The sequence below is a fragment of the Syzygium oleosum genome, unplaced genomic scaffold (genome assembly GCF_021117445.2).
Source record: "Syzygium oleosum isolate NSW1041296 unplaced genomic scaffold, Sole_v2.1 Sole_v2.11, whole genome shotgun sequence".
Lineage (NCBI taxonomy): Eukaryota > Viridiplantae > Streptophyta > Magnoliopsida > Myrtales > Myrtaceae > Syzygium > Syzygium oleosum.
The window spans coordinates 3487820-3503800 of NW_026607495.1; the positions used below are offsets into that span (position 1 = coordinate 3487820).

The 15981-nt window shown below is 37.4% G+C and overlaps 1 pseudogene; it reads left to right on the forward strand.

Annotated features, from left to right (window-relative positions):
- Nucleotides 1-795: 795 nt before the first annotated feature.
- Nucleotides 796-15155, forward strand: LOC115673779 (cysteine-rich receptor-like protein kinase 10; annotated as a pseudogene).
- The last annotated feature ends 826 nt before the right edge of the window (nucleotides 15156-15981 follow it).

Here is a 15981-nt window from a genome sequence, read left to right on the forward strand (position 1 = left end):
CAAGGAGCTTGTCAGAGATGAGATTTTCATATAAGATGGATTTTAAAAGACTTTCAATACTATCTTAGATAGCAGATTTTTAAATATTTTAAGTCCTATCTTAAATTGCACAAAATATATAATGGGATAATTTTACAATCCAGAGAATATTATGAGGATTTCAAATCCATCTTTATTATATCCTATTCCTATTCCTATTCCAATTCCAATCCCAATCCGAACGCTCAAATATAGTCTTAAGATTTAATGACTGAGATGAAGTATCCTTGCGTGCACTCCATAAGAGTGTTCATACTTTTCCTCTCGCAGTCTCCACGTTGGAGCAAATGGGAATGCAAGCTCGCATAAATTGACTTTAATCAATGACCTCGTATGAGGCCAATTGCTGTCTTCCATCTTCACCACCATCCATCTTATTCCTCTGTCCACATGAATATGAATGGCTTGAACCACCCCAGTTCCTGTCGCTTTAACATTGTGGGATGGATTTTAAACTGTATTTGTCTTTAGAGAAAATCTCTCACCGGTTTGTCCTAACCTTTCAAAAATCTCGTTTGACCTTCCTGTAGAAAGAAAAAATAATGCTATAGTTATTCACGATTTAAGATATTAATTCCTATACGGTTTAAAACGTTTAAATATGTCATATGGAACAAAATTTCAAAATTTTAAAATGTTCAAAACTCGATCCTCGAATTTCAATTTCCAATGGTCCGCCTTGCATCAACTTTTCAAGAAAAAGAAAATTGATATTTCACCCCCAATCTTGTGCCACAAGCCCAATCATCAATTCATCAAACTAGCCTAATCATGAATTCTTGCTTCACCATCTCCCTCTCTCTCTCTCCTCCTTTTTCTTCTTCATCAAGATTTTCGGTACTGAAGCTGCACCGAATTACATAGATCATGATTGCCCAAACACCACCCTCTTCACTCCCAACTCCACCTACCAATCCAACCTCCACACCCTCCTCTCTTCCCTCTCCTCCGCCCCCACCAACAGCACCGACGGCTTTGCCAACGCCACCGCCGGCCAAAACCCTCCCGATTGGGCCTACAGTCTCTTCCTCTGTCGCGGCGACCTTGACATCGCCGTGTGCAGCAACTGCATGGCCACCGGAAAGCAGGATATCCTCCCAAGATGCCCCAACCAGCGGGTCTCCATTATCTGGTACGAAGAGTGCATGTTGCGGTACTCGGACCGGTCCATCTTCTCGGCCATGTAGGAAACGCCGACTCGCCTTGTGTACGACGGGAACGTCGTGGACCCAATCCAGTTCATGCAGGTCCTGTTAGAAACCCTGAACAACGTCGCTGTAAGGGCTTCCACTGGCGGGTCGGGGAAGAAGGTCGCGGTGGCGGAGGGGAACGTCACGAGCATGCAGAAGCTGTACGCACTTGCACAGTGCACGCCAGACTTGACGGCGTCCGACTGTAGCACGTGCCTCCAGTTCGGCATTGCTAATCTGCCTCAGGGGAAGCAAGGGGGGAGCCTGCTCACCCCGAGCTGCAACGTGAGGTACCAGCTCTACCCCTTTTATAATGCCTCGGCTCTGCCGGCACCAGCACAGGCACCGACGCCTCCGCCTCCCGCTCCGGTGACCGTACCTGAAGGTAAATGTGTGTTTCTACCGCTTAACTTCGCCTGTCCTAACTTTGCTTCTTTATTATATCGAAGAAGACGTGCATTTATGCTTTATTTTTAAAAAATATTCCACACAAGTGATTTTATGCATCATTAATTCGAGAGAATGAGTAGTTATAACTCTCAAATTAAAGTTAATTGCGTAAGATTTTCTAGACGGTGGCTGTATATATGCTTTATTTTTTTTCAAATCTCTCAAGCAATAATAACCGGTGAACTGTGGTTCGTACACATATGTCGCTGAATTGTGACTTGAATAAGCGTGTTATAGCTCAAATTGTGACAGATTCCGCAAATTTTAATTTAATCATTTGTCTTGTAGTAAAGGTGAGTGAGATTTGTGGTGCATTGGAGGGGCTTTGGAGAGAGTCTTAGCAACTTAAGGTTCTATTCTGGAACCATGCTTACCCCTACTTGTTGGTCCTGGGCTTTTAGTTTAAGTGGCAACTCTGGTGTTTATGCTGCAACTTTTTGTTAAGAAAACTCTTGGCTGGGTTGAAAAATATTATGAGTATTTTTTACCCCCACAGAAAAAAGATATTGCCGGTATTATAAGTTATTGAAATTAAGGCTTCTTTCAAGTCGTCAATGCTACAAAGTCAAGATGAGATACATTTTAGGTGAACATTTTTTCTAAGGTGGATTACATGACTATTGGTAAAGGGTGGCTTTTAATCAATTAATGGTTGACCTCCAACAAACAATCGGTACGCTCACATAGGAATTAGGAAAGAGAAATAGGATTATGAGGAGGGCGGATAATGGATTACAGCTTAGGATCCGTTTGTTTGAAGGAAAATCATTTTTGGAAGATTATTTTTCAACTTTTTAGTGTCTGCATAACGAAGACCTAGTCGATCTACGAAGAGCGTATTCCATGGACCGAAAACAATAAGTTTAGGATGGGGAAAACGATTTCCCCTTTTGGCAAGAAGGCAAACATTTTTCCTGATTCCTTTTTGCGCGTAAAAGTGAGAATCATATGTTTATTTTCTTTTTCAATAAGTCTCATATGTTTTAGTCAATAATGCTCATGTTCTGTTACATTCCCAAACAAACAGGATCATACATAATGTTTTACGCATATAATTCCATTAATTCTTTCCTAATATCTTTTTAATTCTTGTTCTTTTGATGGATTACATAATAAATAAAGAAGATGTCGATTCTAGTTTTTTTAGTCGTTACATGCCATTTTTAAAGATACAAGCTGCCTTTAATTGATTCACTTATTATTAAACATCAAGTCAATTTTTTCAACTTGTTATCTGGACAAAACATAAAAAAATGGTTTATTTTCTCCAAAATTGAATTTCTTGAAAACATTGATGTAGCTAGCAAGGATCATCTAGAGGGGGTGAATAGATGATCTTAAACAATTTAAGCGGAAATAATTGACCACAGTTGAGTCTGAATAAAATTCATATTCAAAACAGTTTATATAGACAGTGCTCTTGATGTGCAGTGTGTAAAGTAAGACATAATGGATAGAAAAATTGCACACAAGTTTATAGTGATTTTGGCTTATAGCAAGCTTACGTCCACTCTCCCACGCTGACAGCCTACTGGCTGGATTTCACTATGTAATCAAGGGGAATTACAGTTTCTGAGTGACAGCACTCTTGTGTATGATAGGACTCTCTATCTCACACAATCACTCTTACAAAGTGTCCCTCAAGATCTTTATGTTTAGCTCAAGAAAGACAAGAAAAAGGATCGGAGTATGCTCAAACTTTGGACTTGTTGATTCTCGATTTCATTCTACCTTTTGCTTCTTGTAGGTCTCCTTTTATACTCCTCCACTACCAAACTAGCCGTTGGACAGTCTTCAGAGGATCATCTTCCAATCTTCATCTTGGACAGATTTGTATAAAATAGATTGAGTAGCCGTTGGTTGACAAAATCTGAATCCCGTTGATTCTGGTCGCCCATACAATCAGAATTTTGGTTTCCATAATTAGAGCTTTATCTGTTATAATACATAATTGTCATAATGTTTGATTGTCAATCAATTAGATTGAGATTGAGTCAATCAAAACCTTCCTTTTGTGAAATCCATGCTAGATCACTAGCTGTTGTGATTCCTTCTGAATAAGTTTTGCTTGTGTCTAAAAAACTTCAGCGTCTGAGAAATTTCAGTGTCTGCGTTTACATAATTACTGCGTTTGAAGAATTTCTAATTCAGAACCCGAGTCAGCGTAGGTCTTCAGTAAAATCTGAATATTTCATAATTAGAGTTTGAATGACTTTTATTGTAAAGTCTGAATATCTTATATCTGAGACTGAACTTTTAGTTCTGAGTCTGAACTTTTAGTTCTAAAAACTTGTAAAGTCTGATATTTCCTTCTGAACTTCTAGAATATATTAACCTCGAATGGAATGCATGTCAGATTCACAAGATAAACATAGAGAGTTTTGTCAGCTTCAAAATCCATTAGGAGTATTCCTCAACAATCTCCTCCTTTTTTATGGTGACAAAACTTCCATGCAGATTCAATAAATGTCAAATAAATTTGAATAAAATAATCATATTAAGCGCATGAAACACAGATATATAAATGTGCAAACTCGTAAGATTTGTGTGTTTCTCTTGCTTTGAGTATATAATCTGTATAACCTGCATATTGAAGTATTAGTACGACAATATCTGCATAATCTCTCCCCCTTTCTGTCATCAACAAAAAGAATAAATCAATAATAAGCAGAATGAAGTGCTATTATAAAGCATCCAAACAATCTAACAAAGTCAATTGTTAAGAATACAGATCCAGAATGGTTTAAAAAGAGGGTATGAAAAACAGGTTATTTCTTTGATGGGGTTCGAATAAGTTGAAAGTTCTCAAGGGTAGAAATAGCTTCCTCAATCTTGGTAGAACATTGACCCATAGCTTTCTCCATATTTGTTGAACATAGAGCAATAGCTTCCCTTATCTCTGCTTTGTCTTTTTCTGCTTGAAGATGTTGAGTCTGATTGTTTTCCTCAATAATTTTTCTGAAGGTTCTTCACGTCCTCTTCAAGTGCAGCTGGTTTTTCTTTGATTTCTAGCAGAAGGGTTAGAATGGTCATATTTTCTGAAGTCTGTCCCTAAACTTCTTCCGGTGGATGTTGTTCGAACTTATCCCCTGTCTCTATTGGAATCTCCCCCTGAAAATCTGCATGTACTGCAGCAGTAGTTTCATTCAAAGTCTCTTCAGGATTAAGTGGAGATTGACTTACACCTGTCTTCTGTGGAATATCATCCTGTTGATGCAGATGTGAGTCCTTAGATACTGATTCTGAAACCTTTTTAGTAGGTTCTGAAACATGTTCTGGACCAACATTCTGTCCTGTTTTAAGGTGTTCCGATTCATCATCTTCATCTCGAAGAAGAATTCTTCTTTTCTTCCTGTACACCTTGAATGGGCTTGAAGAGACAGTCTGCTTTCTTTCTGTTCCTGTTTTTTTTCTTTCCGCTTTGTCTTTGTCATTTTTCCTCCCAATAGATTTTGTTTCTGATTGCTGAGTATCTTTTCCTCTAGCTATGGTTGCTCTTTCCTTTTTATCATCAAAATGCTTAAGATTCATCTTGGTAAGCATTTTTTCTTCAACAAACATCCAAGGTACAAAGGTTTTGCACAATTCATCAGGAATCGTTATCTTTAAAAACATAAAGATTCGAAAGATGAGTGCACCATAAGGAAGTTGTCCCTTGTCCTTTTGGAGAGTTCTGTACATGTGGAAAATGATGACGTGTGGAAGAGAGAAAGACTTTCCATTCAGAATGGCCCAAATAAGCTTGATTTCAGACATGGATAAGTCAGTTTTGGAAGCAGCTTTAGGCTTCAAGCAATTGATAATGATCTTATGCAAGATCACAGTTCTTCTAGTCAAATCAGAATATGAAATATGGCATTTAGAGCCTGTAGCAAAATCCTGATTCTCTGAAGCCGCTTTGGAAGCATCTTCTAGGCTCACTTCCAATGGAGTAAACTTGTAATTTTTCGCTTCAATAATCAGAGCCAGATCTTCCACTTTCAAATCATACTTTTTTATCACCAACAGTGAATTGAAGCCAATTTGGTGATAGAATGGAAAGATTTGAGTAAAAATAAGCAGTCAGTTCTGCATATACATGTGCAGATTGCAGACAAATTCATAAATGCCCAATCTTTCAAAAAGATGTTTCACATAAATGCCAGCCTTTTCAAGATATTCGAAATCCACACTTCGATGATTCATAATTCCTCTAGCAAGTAGCAACTGATAGTAGACATTGTGCTCTGTACTTCTGAATAAACCTCCATTACCTTGGACACCAGATGCAATTCCAACCTTCATCTCAAAATTATGAAAAAATCTAGCATCATCATCAGGAATCGTAAATTTAGATGCACTGGTGGACTTAGGGCTTATGCGAATGGATTTCTTGTCAGAGGGAGTGGATGGTTCCCCGACTTTCTCTTTTCCCTTTCTTGAAGTAGTCCCCTTTGGAGTAGTACTGGCCTGATCATAATCAGTTCTAGAGGAAAATTGCGAATAACTTCGCACAAGACTTTCTTTAGTGTGAAAGCTGTTATCTTTCAGACACTAACGAAGAACCGATGCAGACGCATTACTGCGTTTCAACCTTTCATATGCTTTCCACACAAGTTTGATGTTACTAAAACGAAAGTCAGTTTTACCCATGGTTTTTGGTGGAGACGATGGCTGTGGTTCTTGTGGTGTCGCTTCTGAAGGGTCTTGTTGGTGGTCCGATTCTATGTCTGATATCTCCATGAATTCTGCTGGTGCTGAAGACTTTGAATCTTTGTTGAGAATACGCGAAGATCGTCTTTTGAAAGGCATTGTGATTCACAGAGACAAAAAGATTTGATCTTGGAGAATGAGGAGAAGTAGACTCTGAGTGTCGTGATGGTCGGGAGTGAAAAAGGGTTCGTACTGATAGGGTTTTATAAGAAGAGGAGGACAGTTTTTGGAAAGAAAAAAAACTTCTTTTAGAAATTATAAGAAGTGATCCTATTATATAGGAATAAAAAAAAATTAAGCACAAACAATCCATCAGATAAATTAGAATATATACCTGATTTGCTTCCAAAAGTAATAAATACGAAAATATCCTGTCAAAAATGCCAAAAATATACCCGTCAAAATTTGAATTAAGGATGTACCTTTCTTTTTGAGTCTGAAATGGACATTCAAACGGAGAACATTTGAGTTTGAAAAAATTCCTGTCTAACAAATACTTCAAGAAAATGGATAAGTAATGCATAGTTTATTTCTAATATACTCAAATAAAGACTTATGAAGAGGTTTTGTGAATATATCAGCTAATTGATTCTTAGAATCAATGAATTGAATATTCACATCACCGTTCTGAACATGATCTCTGATGAAGTGATGCTTGATTTCAATATGCTTAGCACGTGAATGAAGAATTGGGTTCTTGGTTAAATTGATCGCACTTGTGTTGTCACAATTGATTGCAACACTTGAATCTTCAATAGCAAAGTCTCGCAACTATTGCTTCATCCACAGAATCTGTGCACAACAACTTCCCAATGCCACATATTATGCTTCTGCTGTAGAAAGTGCAACTATGTTTTGCTTCTTTGAGTACCAGGATACCAACAAATTTCCAAGTAGTTGATATGTTCCTGTAGTACTTTTCCTGTCCACTTTACATCCAGCTAAATCAGCATCAGAATAACCAGTAAGAGTAAAATCTGATTCTTTGGAATACTAAAGACCTAACATTGGATAAGTTCCAATGTATTTGATTATTCTTTTAACTGCAGAAAGATGTGATTCTTTTGGGTCAGATTGAAATCTTGCACACATACAGACACTAAACAATATGTCAGGTCTAGATGCAGTAAGATATAACAATGATCCTATCATGCTTCTATATACCTTCTGATCAACCTTTTTACCATTTTCATCTTTGTCCAGTTTGGATGAATGAGATATAGGAATGTCTGTTTTCTTGCAATTCTGCAATCCAAACTTCTTGACAATCTCCTTTGCATACTTCTCTTGGCAAATGAATGTACCATCTTTGGTTTGTTTCACTTGTAGTCCGAGAAAGAATGTCAATTCACCCATCATACTCATCTCGAACTCATTCTGCATATTCTTAGAAAATTCTTTGCAAAGCAGTTCATTAGAAGATCCAAAAATGATATCACCAACATAAATTTGAACAAGTAAAAAATCCTTACATTTTCTCTTAATGAATAAAGTTGTATCAACTGTACCTTTGGTGAAGTCATTTTGCATAAGAAAGTTACTTAACCTCTCATACCAAGCACGAGGTGCTTGTTTTAGACCATAAAGGGCTTTTTTTGAGTTTATAGACATAGTCAGTCTTCCTTGGTTCTTCAAAACCAGGTGGTTGCTCCACATATACTTCTTCTTTGATATAGCCATTCAGAAAAGCACTTTTCACGTCCATCTGAAATAATTTAAAGTCATGGAAACAAGCATAAGCTAATAGTAGCCTAATGGCTTCTAACCTGGCAACTGGTGCATAGGTTTCATCATAATCTATGCCTTCTTCTTTAGAATAGCCTTTTGCCACAAGTCTTGCTTTGTTTCTTGTGACTTTCCCTTTGTCATCCAGTTTGTTTCTGAATGCCCATTTTGTTCCAATTACTAGATGATTTTTGGGTCTTGGCACAAGTTCCCATACTCTATTGATTCTGAACTGCTGAAGTTCCTCCTGCATAGCTTCGATCCAGCTTTCATCTGATAATGCTTCATCAACTTCTTTTGGTTCTATTTCTGATATCAATGCCAAGTTACTGATGTTTTCTTTGTGTTTAGATCTAGTCTTGATGCCATCTTCTATTTCTCCAATGATGAGGTTCTTCGGATGACTGAATTTATGTTTCCAGTTTCTGTCAAATCTTTCCTTATGAATATCATCATATTCTAAAGGTTCTGATTGAGTATGGATTGTATCTTCTACAGATTCAACAATCTTTGGAGATTCTTGTTGAGCTTCAAATAGCTCTTGAATATTGAAAGATGGTTCAGATTCATCTTTGTGAGTCTAAATATTTTCATCAAACCTCACATTCATTGTTTCTTCCACAGTCTGAGAATTCTTGTTGAAGACTCTATATGCTTTACTTGTTGTAGAATATCCAAGGAAAAATCCTTCATCTGCTTTCTCATCAAACTTACCAGAGCGGTCATTTGGATTTTTGAGTATAAAGCATTTACAACCAAATACACGAAAATATGAAATATTGGTTTTCTACCTTTGTAAAGCTCATAGGGGGTTTTCTCAAGAATGGCTCTGAGAAAAGCTTTGTTAATGATATAACAAGTTATAAAAACTCTATCTGCCCAAAAATGAAAAGGAACCTTGCTTTCAATCAAAAGAGTTCTTGCCATTTCTTGCAAAGAACGATTTTTCCTTTCCACAACACCATTTTGTTCTGGTGTATAAGGAGTAGAAAAAATTGTGTGGAAAGCCATTTTCCTCACAGAAATCTGAAAAACTTTGATTTTCAAATTCTCCCCCATGATCAATTTTAATGCAGGAAATGGTATAACCCTTTTCATTCTGAACTCTTCTTGCAAATTTTGAAAAATATGAAAATGCTTCATTTTTATGAGCAAGGAAAAACACCCAAGTAAATCTTGTGAAGTCATCAATAATAACTAAATAATATTTCTTACCACCAATACTTTGTGTTCTGGTTGGTCCAAATAGATCCATATGAAGAAGTTGCAAAGCACGATTAGTGGAAACCTGATGTATAGACTTAAAAGAGCTTCTTACTTGTTTTCCTAGAGTGCAGGCATTGCATAACTCTGTTTTCTTGTACTTAAAATCTGGCAGACCTCGAACCAATTTCTTATTTGAGATTTTTGAGATTTGTTTCATACTGATATGCCACAATCTTCTGTGCCATAGATCTTCATCCTTTTTTATTGAGATCAAGCAATGAGTGGAGTTTGGATTGATATCTAGAAGATAAATATTGCCATGTCTTCTTCTTGTAAATGTTTGAGAAGAATCTTTGCTTGTTCCTGAGCATGTATCTTCTTGAAAATTGATTCTGAAACCTGTATCACATAGTTGGCTTATGCTTATCAAGTTGTAGTTGAGTCCTTTTACCAATGACACATCATTGATTGTGAGTCCTCCAATTTCAACCGTTCATTTACCAACTATATTTCCTTCGTTATTTCCTTCAAAGGAAACTTTTCCACCATTCACGCTTTATAGTTTAACAAATATGCTTGGATCTCCTGTCATGTGTCTAGAACATTCACTGTCTAGGTACTACTTTCTTTTTCTCTTTGTGGTAACCTGCAAAAATCACAACCTCTCAAGTTTTCTTTGATACCCAAATTTGTTTGGGTCCTTGAGAATTAGTACATGCTATCTTAACAAAGTCTCTTCGAATAGGTCTCCAGACCTTAGGACATTCATTCTTAAAATGTTGCGGATCTCCACATTTTGAGCACCTGAGTGCACTTCGGCCAAAAGGATTGACAAAATTCCTTTTGAAATGATTTTTATAAACTTGTCGAGGAGGTCTTTGCCTTAATCTCTCCTTGACTTTTGGAAAATCAATTAAATTGTCACTTTCCTTCACAAATCCGAGACCAGATTTGTTGTAGTAAGGAATTTGTATAGAAAGAATATGCTTCAAGGTTTCTGTACCTTTTGAAAACTTGGAAGTAATTTCTGAAAATTCCTTTTTCAAAACAGCATTTTCTTTGGAAAGAAAATCTCGATTTTCCTTGACTTGATGAAATTCTTTTTGAAGGAAATCGATTTTTTCTTTTTGTGAAACATCTTGTTGCCTCAGTGATGAATTTTCTTTTTTGAAAGAAGAGATTCTTTTAAGAGCAGCCTTAAATTCAAAGCATAATTCATCAATGTAATTTGACACTTCAATAGACATTTCAGGATGCTTTACCTCAATCTCAACTTTAGCATTAGAATCTGAATCTGAATCTGAGTCTGACTTAGCCATCAGATAGAAGTTTGAGATATCTTCATTACTGTCTTCACACTCTTTATCACTCTAGGTTTCTGCTTTTAAGGCCTTCTTTGCTTTCTCAAATTTGGTCTTCTTTATCAGAAGTGGACAATTTGGCTTGATATGTCCACGTTTCCTACAGTGAAAGCAGATTACTTCCTTTGATTTTTCTGTTTCATCGAGAGCCTTCTTCTTCTCAAAAGGCTTCTTCCCTTTGAGGTTTCTTCCTTTGATTTTCATTTTCTTGTACTTCTTTATGAATAGAGCCAGTTCTTCATCGTCAACATCTTCATCTTCAGAATCTGCATCAGAATCAATGTTAGTTTTTAATGCAATTGACTTTTTACCTCTGGATTCATTCTCCTCATTCAGTTGCTCAGTCTCATATGATTGAAGAGCTCCAATTAACTCATTCACTGATAGAGACATGATCCTTTGTGTCTCTCGAAAAGATGTTTTGATATTATCCCACTGCTTTGATAGTCCTCTCAGTAGTTTGTTGACTTTCATCGCATCTGAGACTGGTTGTCCTTGGTATGCAAGACCGTTTACTATGTCAGCAAATCTGTCATACATATCAGCAATTATTTCTCCAGACTTCATTTTGAAGGATTCATATTGACCAAGCAATAGATTGATTTGAGTTTCCTTTGCTCGATATGTTCCTTCATAAGTAGCATAGAGAGTATCCCAGATATCCTGAGCTGATTCATAAGAAGCAATTTTTTTATATTCAATAGGTGCTAAGGCACAATAGAAAGAATAAATTGCTTTAGAATCTAAGACTTCTCTTTTTGATAGCTCAGTTTGAGATAATGGAGGATCTGCTGGTATGTTTCCGTCTGTCTTTTCTTTTGAATCAGAAGGTCTTGGTTTAACTCATCTGATGATGACATCCCATTGCATGTGATCAATTGACTTTATAAATGCCTTCATCTTATTCTTCCAGACACTATATTCCTTGCCATCAAAATATGGTGTTATGTTGTTGCTTTGTCCTTCGATGAGACCTAGGGCACTCAAGCTAGCCATATAGATCGTTAACTCAGAAGTAATACACTTCAATAAATGAGCAACCCGCTCTGATATCAATTGATGTAGCTAGCAATGATCACCTAGAGGGGGGTGAATAGGTGATCTTAAACAATTTAAGCGAAAATAATTAATCACAGTTGAGTCTGAATAAAATTCAGATTTAAAACAGTTTATATAGACAGTGCTCTTGATGTGTAGTGTGTAAAGTAAGAGATAAGGAATAGAAAAACTGCATACAAGTTTATAGTGGTTCGGCTTATAGCAAGCCTGCGTCCACTCTCCCACGCTGACAGCCTACTAGCTGGATTTCACTATGTAATCAAGAGGAATTACAGTTTATGAGTGACAGCACTCTTGTGTATGATAGGACTCTCTATCTCACACAATCACTCTTACAAAGTGTCCCTCAAGAACTTAATGTTTAGCTCAAGAAAGACAAGAAAAAGGATCGGAGTATGCTCAGACTTTGGACTTGTTGATTCTCGATTTCGTTCTACCTTTTGCTTCTCGTAGGTCTCCTTTTATACTCCTCCACTACCAAACTAGCCGTTCGACAGTCTTCAAAGGATCATCTTCCAATCTTTATCTTGGACAGATTTGTATAAAATGGATTGAGTAGCCGTTGGTTGACAAAATCTGAATCCCAATGATTCTGGTCCCCCATACAATCAGAATCTTGATTTTCATAAGTAGAGCTTTATCCATTGTAATGCATACTTGTCATAATGTTTGATTGTCAATCAATTAGATTGAGATTGAGTCAATCAAAACCTTCCTTTTGTGAAATCCATGCTAGATCACTAGCTGTTGTGATTCCTTCTTAATAAGTTTTGATTCTGTGTCTGAAAAACTTCAACGTCTGAGAAATTTCAGCTTCTGCGTCTGCATAATTACTGTGTTTGAAGAATTTCTAATTCAGAACCTGAGTCAGCGTAGGTCTTCAGTAAAATCTGAATATTTCATAATTAGAGTCTGAATGACTTTTATTGTAAAGTCTGAATATCTTATATCTGAGACTGAGCTTTTAGTTCTGAAAACTTGTAAAGTCTGATATTTCCTTCTGAACTTCCAGAATATATTAACCTGAAATTGAATGCATGTCAGATTCACAAAATAAACATAAAGAGTTTTGTCAGCTTCAAAATCCATTAGGAGTTTTCCTCAACAAACATTTCCAGTGACAAGAAGTTTTCAGCAAAACAAATAGACCTTTAATTTCTTCACATTTGCTCTTTAAGCGTGCTCTTTTTGTTGTTCTCTATTTTTTTTTTTTTAACATTTGCTTTGGCCTGTGGTAGCAATTTTAGTTTCTAAATTCTCATATAGTCATAAACAACACATACACTGATGCTGTTAAGATATGGTTGCACATATGTAGGCAAAAGCAACAAATCTACTGTGGTAATCATCGCCGTCGCCGTTCCTGTTGGCCTCATATAGTCATAAACAACACATACACTGATGCTGTTAAGAAATGGTTGCACATATGTAGGCAAAAGCAACAAATCTACTATGGTAATCATCGCCGTCGCCGTTCCTGTTGGCATAGGCGTGTTGCTTCTCTTCCTCGCATGTCGTTTCAGCAAGAGGAAAGCAATCAAGACAAACGAAGCCATCGAAGGAGATCAAAGCAGTACGGAATATGAGCCTGTGCTGGATACTTGGATAGATTGATGAAACTGTATGCGGGATGTACTGTTCTATGCTTTTGGTGAAATGACCATCTCGTGGTGTTTCGTCTTGTAGGCGTAAATGGAATTACAAAAGCCGAGTCCCTACAGTATGATTTGGCCACCATACAAGCCGCCACGGACAATTTTTCTCATCAAAATAAGTTGGGTGAGGGCGGATTCGGTGAAGTTTTCCAGGTATTATCTGTTACAAAAATTGACAATGGCTTATGAAATCTTTGAATATCTTCAACGTTTGTTATGCGAAGTTGCGGCTGGAAGCTATTCATGTGTGCTCTGACAATCAAATTAACAAATTTCAGGGTAGGTTTCCCAATGGACAAGAAATAGCTGTGAAGAGGCTCTCTAAAAGCTCAGGACAAGGTGTTGGAGAATTCAAGAATGAGGTTGTTTTGGTCTCGAAGCTTCAACATCGAAACCTTGTGCGGCTGCTCGGGTTTTGCTTAGATGGAGAAGAAAAGTTACTTGTCTATGAGTTTGTGCCGAACAAAAGTCTTGACTACTTCTTATTTGGTACGTTGCATAATTCAATGAGTTGTCATTTTCCATGCGGAAGAAACTGTTTGTGTGATTAGCTAAACTTAAAGTTGAGACTCTCACTAGCTTCTGGGAACTTGATGGAAGTTCTTCGAGGATTTATCAATCCAAAATAGTTGGTTTATAATTTTACAAATATGCAGAGCCTGATAAGAGAAGGAAATTGGATTGGTCAAGACGGTACAAGATAATATCTGGAATCGCTCGAGGAATGCTCTATCTACATGAAGATTCTAGACTCCGGATCATTCATCATGATCTAAAACCCAGCAATATCTTGTTACACAGTGATATGAACCCGAAGATTTCAGATTTCGGCATGGCTAGGATTTTCGGAGTTGATCAAACTCGGGCAAACACTAAGAAAATCGTGGGGACCTTGTAAGTCTCAAACTCTTTCTTAGATGACTCTTAATTTCTTGTTCATATGGTCTATCTTATGGTTGATCTATGAATTAGAAACAACACCATCCTCATATACTTGCTAATCGCCATACATATTCATCAGAATGTGGCTTTATCAACTTATAATGACATAATGGATGCTACAGCCCATGTAATTTGGTTTGTAGTGGTTACTTGTCTCCTGAGTATGCAATGCGCGGGCAAATCTCCCCGAAGTCCGATGTCTATAGTTTCGGTGTCCTAATCCTAGAGATCATTAGCGGCAAGAAGAATAGCTGCTTCAACCAATCAGGAGGAGGTGAAAAGATCGCCAGCTATGTAAGTTGCATATGTGCTATTACGACGTATATTGTACTGCACCAATCTAATTAAGTTGAAATTCCTTCACTAAAATAATTGTTATAGGCATGGAAGCATTGGAGAGCCGACACACCACTCGAAGTGTTAGATCCGTTCATTGGCAACTCATATTCAATAGATGAAGTGCTTAGATGCCTCCACATTGGTTTACTGGGTGTTCAGGAAGATCCAGTTGATAGACCTACCATGGCAAGCAGAGTCCTTATGTTCAGTAGTCACTCTGTTAAGCTTCCACAGCCTCGACGACCGGCCTTCTTCCTCCGAAGGAGCACGGAGAGTAAGCCGGAGGGTCAGTTGAAAGAGCTCGAGTCGGACGAATCCACCAGTAGGTCTATGCCGTGGTCCATCAATGAAATTTCAATTACTGAAATGCACCCTCGATGAATCGGGATGTGAGTGAAAATCCTTTTTCATGATAGTCTCACAGAGACCTTGAGATCTTCGGCCTTCCACAAGGATCATGAATGAACAATCAACAAGCACCTATATTTTTTCGAAAATAGGCTGCTAGTTGCCGTGGGATCATGCGCATGAACTACATAGTGGCTTCTCCTATTAAGGAACAAACACGACTACACTGAATTATCAGGTTCATCGCTTGTCTAAAGGATATTTGCACTCACTGCTAGATGATTAACACGATTACGAGAGTTGGCTCTGAAACTGAATTCTGTCGCATGTCACACTTATTGGCGAACAGTCTAGTAATGTGCTGCTATCTAGCCAAAGTAACGTCAAGTGCATTCGTTATTTCTGTTTAGCCATAACGAGATGGCGAGGACATGAGGACAAGATCATTCATGTAAAAACATGATTATTCATAGACACAGAGCTGAGATCTCGACTTCGCCCAAGCATAATTTCTAGAACAGCATGACTTTGGCGTACGCTAGCATTGATTTGGGTAAATTCTAATGTTGTGCAAAATTCAAAATCTGTAATGGCAGGATAACGGCTGAAAAAATATCTATGTCCTAGAATAATTTCAGCTGAGTAATGTATTATTTCTAAGCCTATTCTAACATTGTTTCTGTCCTTGAGAGTTTATTGAAATTATGTCTCGAATTTGAGCTCGTGAACGAGAACCAACCTGAGATAAATTGTAAGGAAGCTTGGTCTATTAAAGGAAGTCAGAAAGTTGGATTTTCTGTGGACTTACGACATCGAGCAAAGCAGGAAAGGGTCACTTTGTTTTCACGAATTGTTGTTGGCTTCTTATTTCCATGTTTAAGTCCAAAAGTGTTTGTTAGACTTTGACCGTGGAAAGTGGACTTTGAAAGGAAAGAGTGGGCTTGCCGATTGGGTAAGAGAAAGGAAAGAAACAAA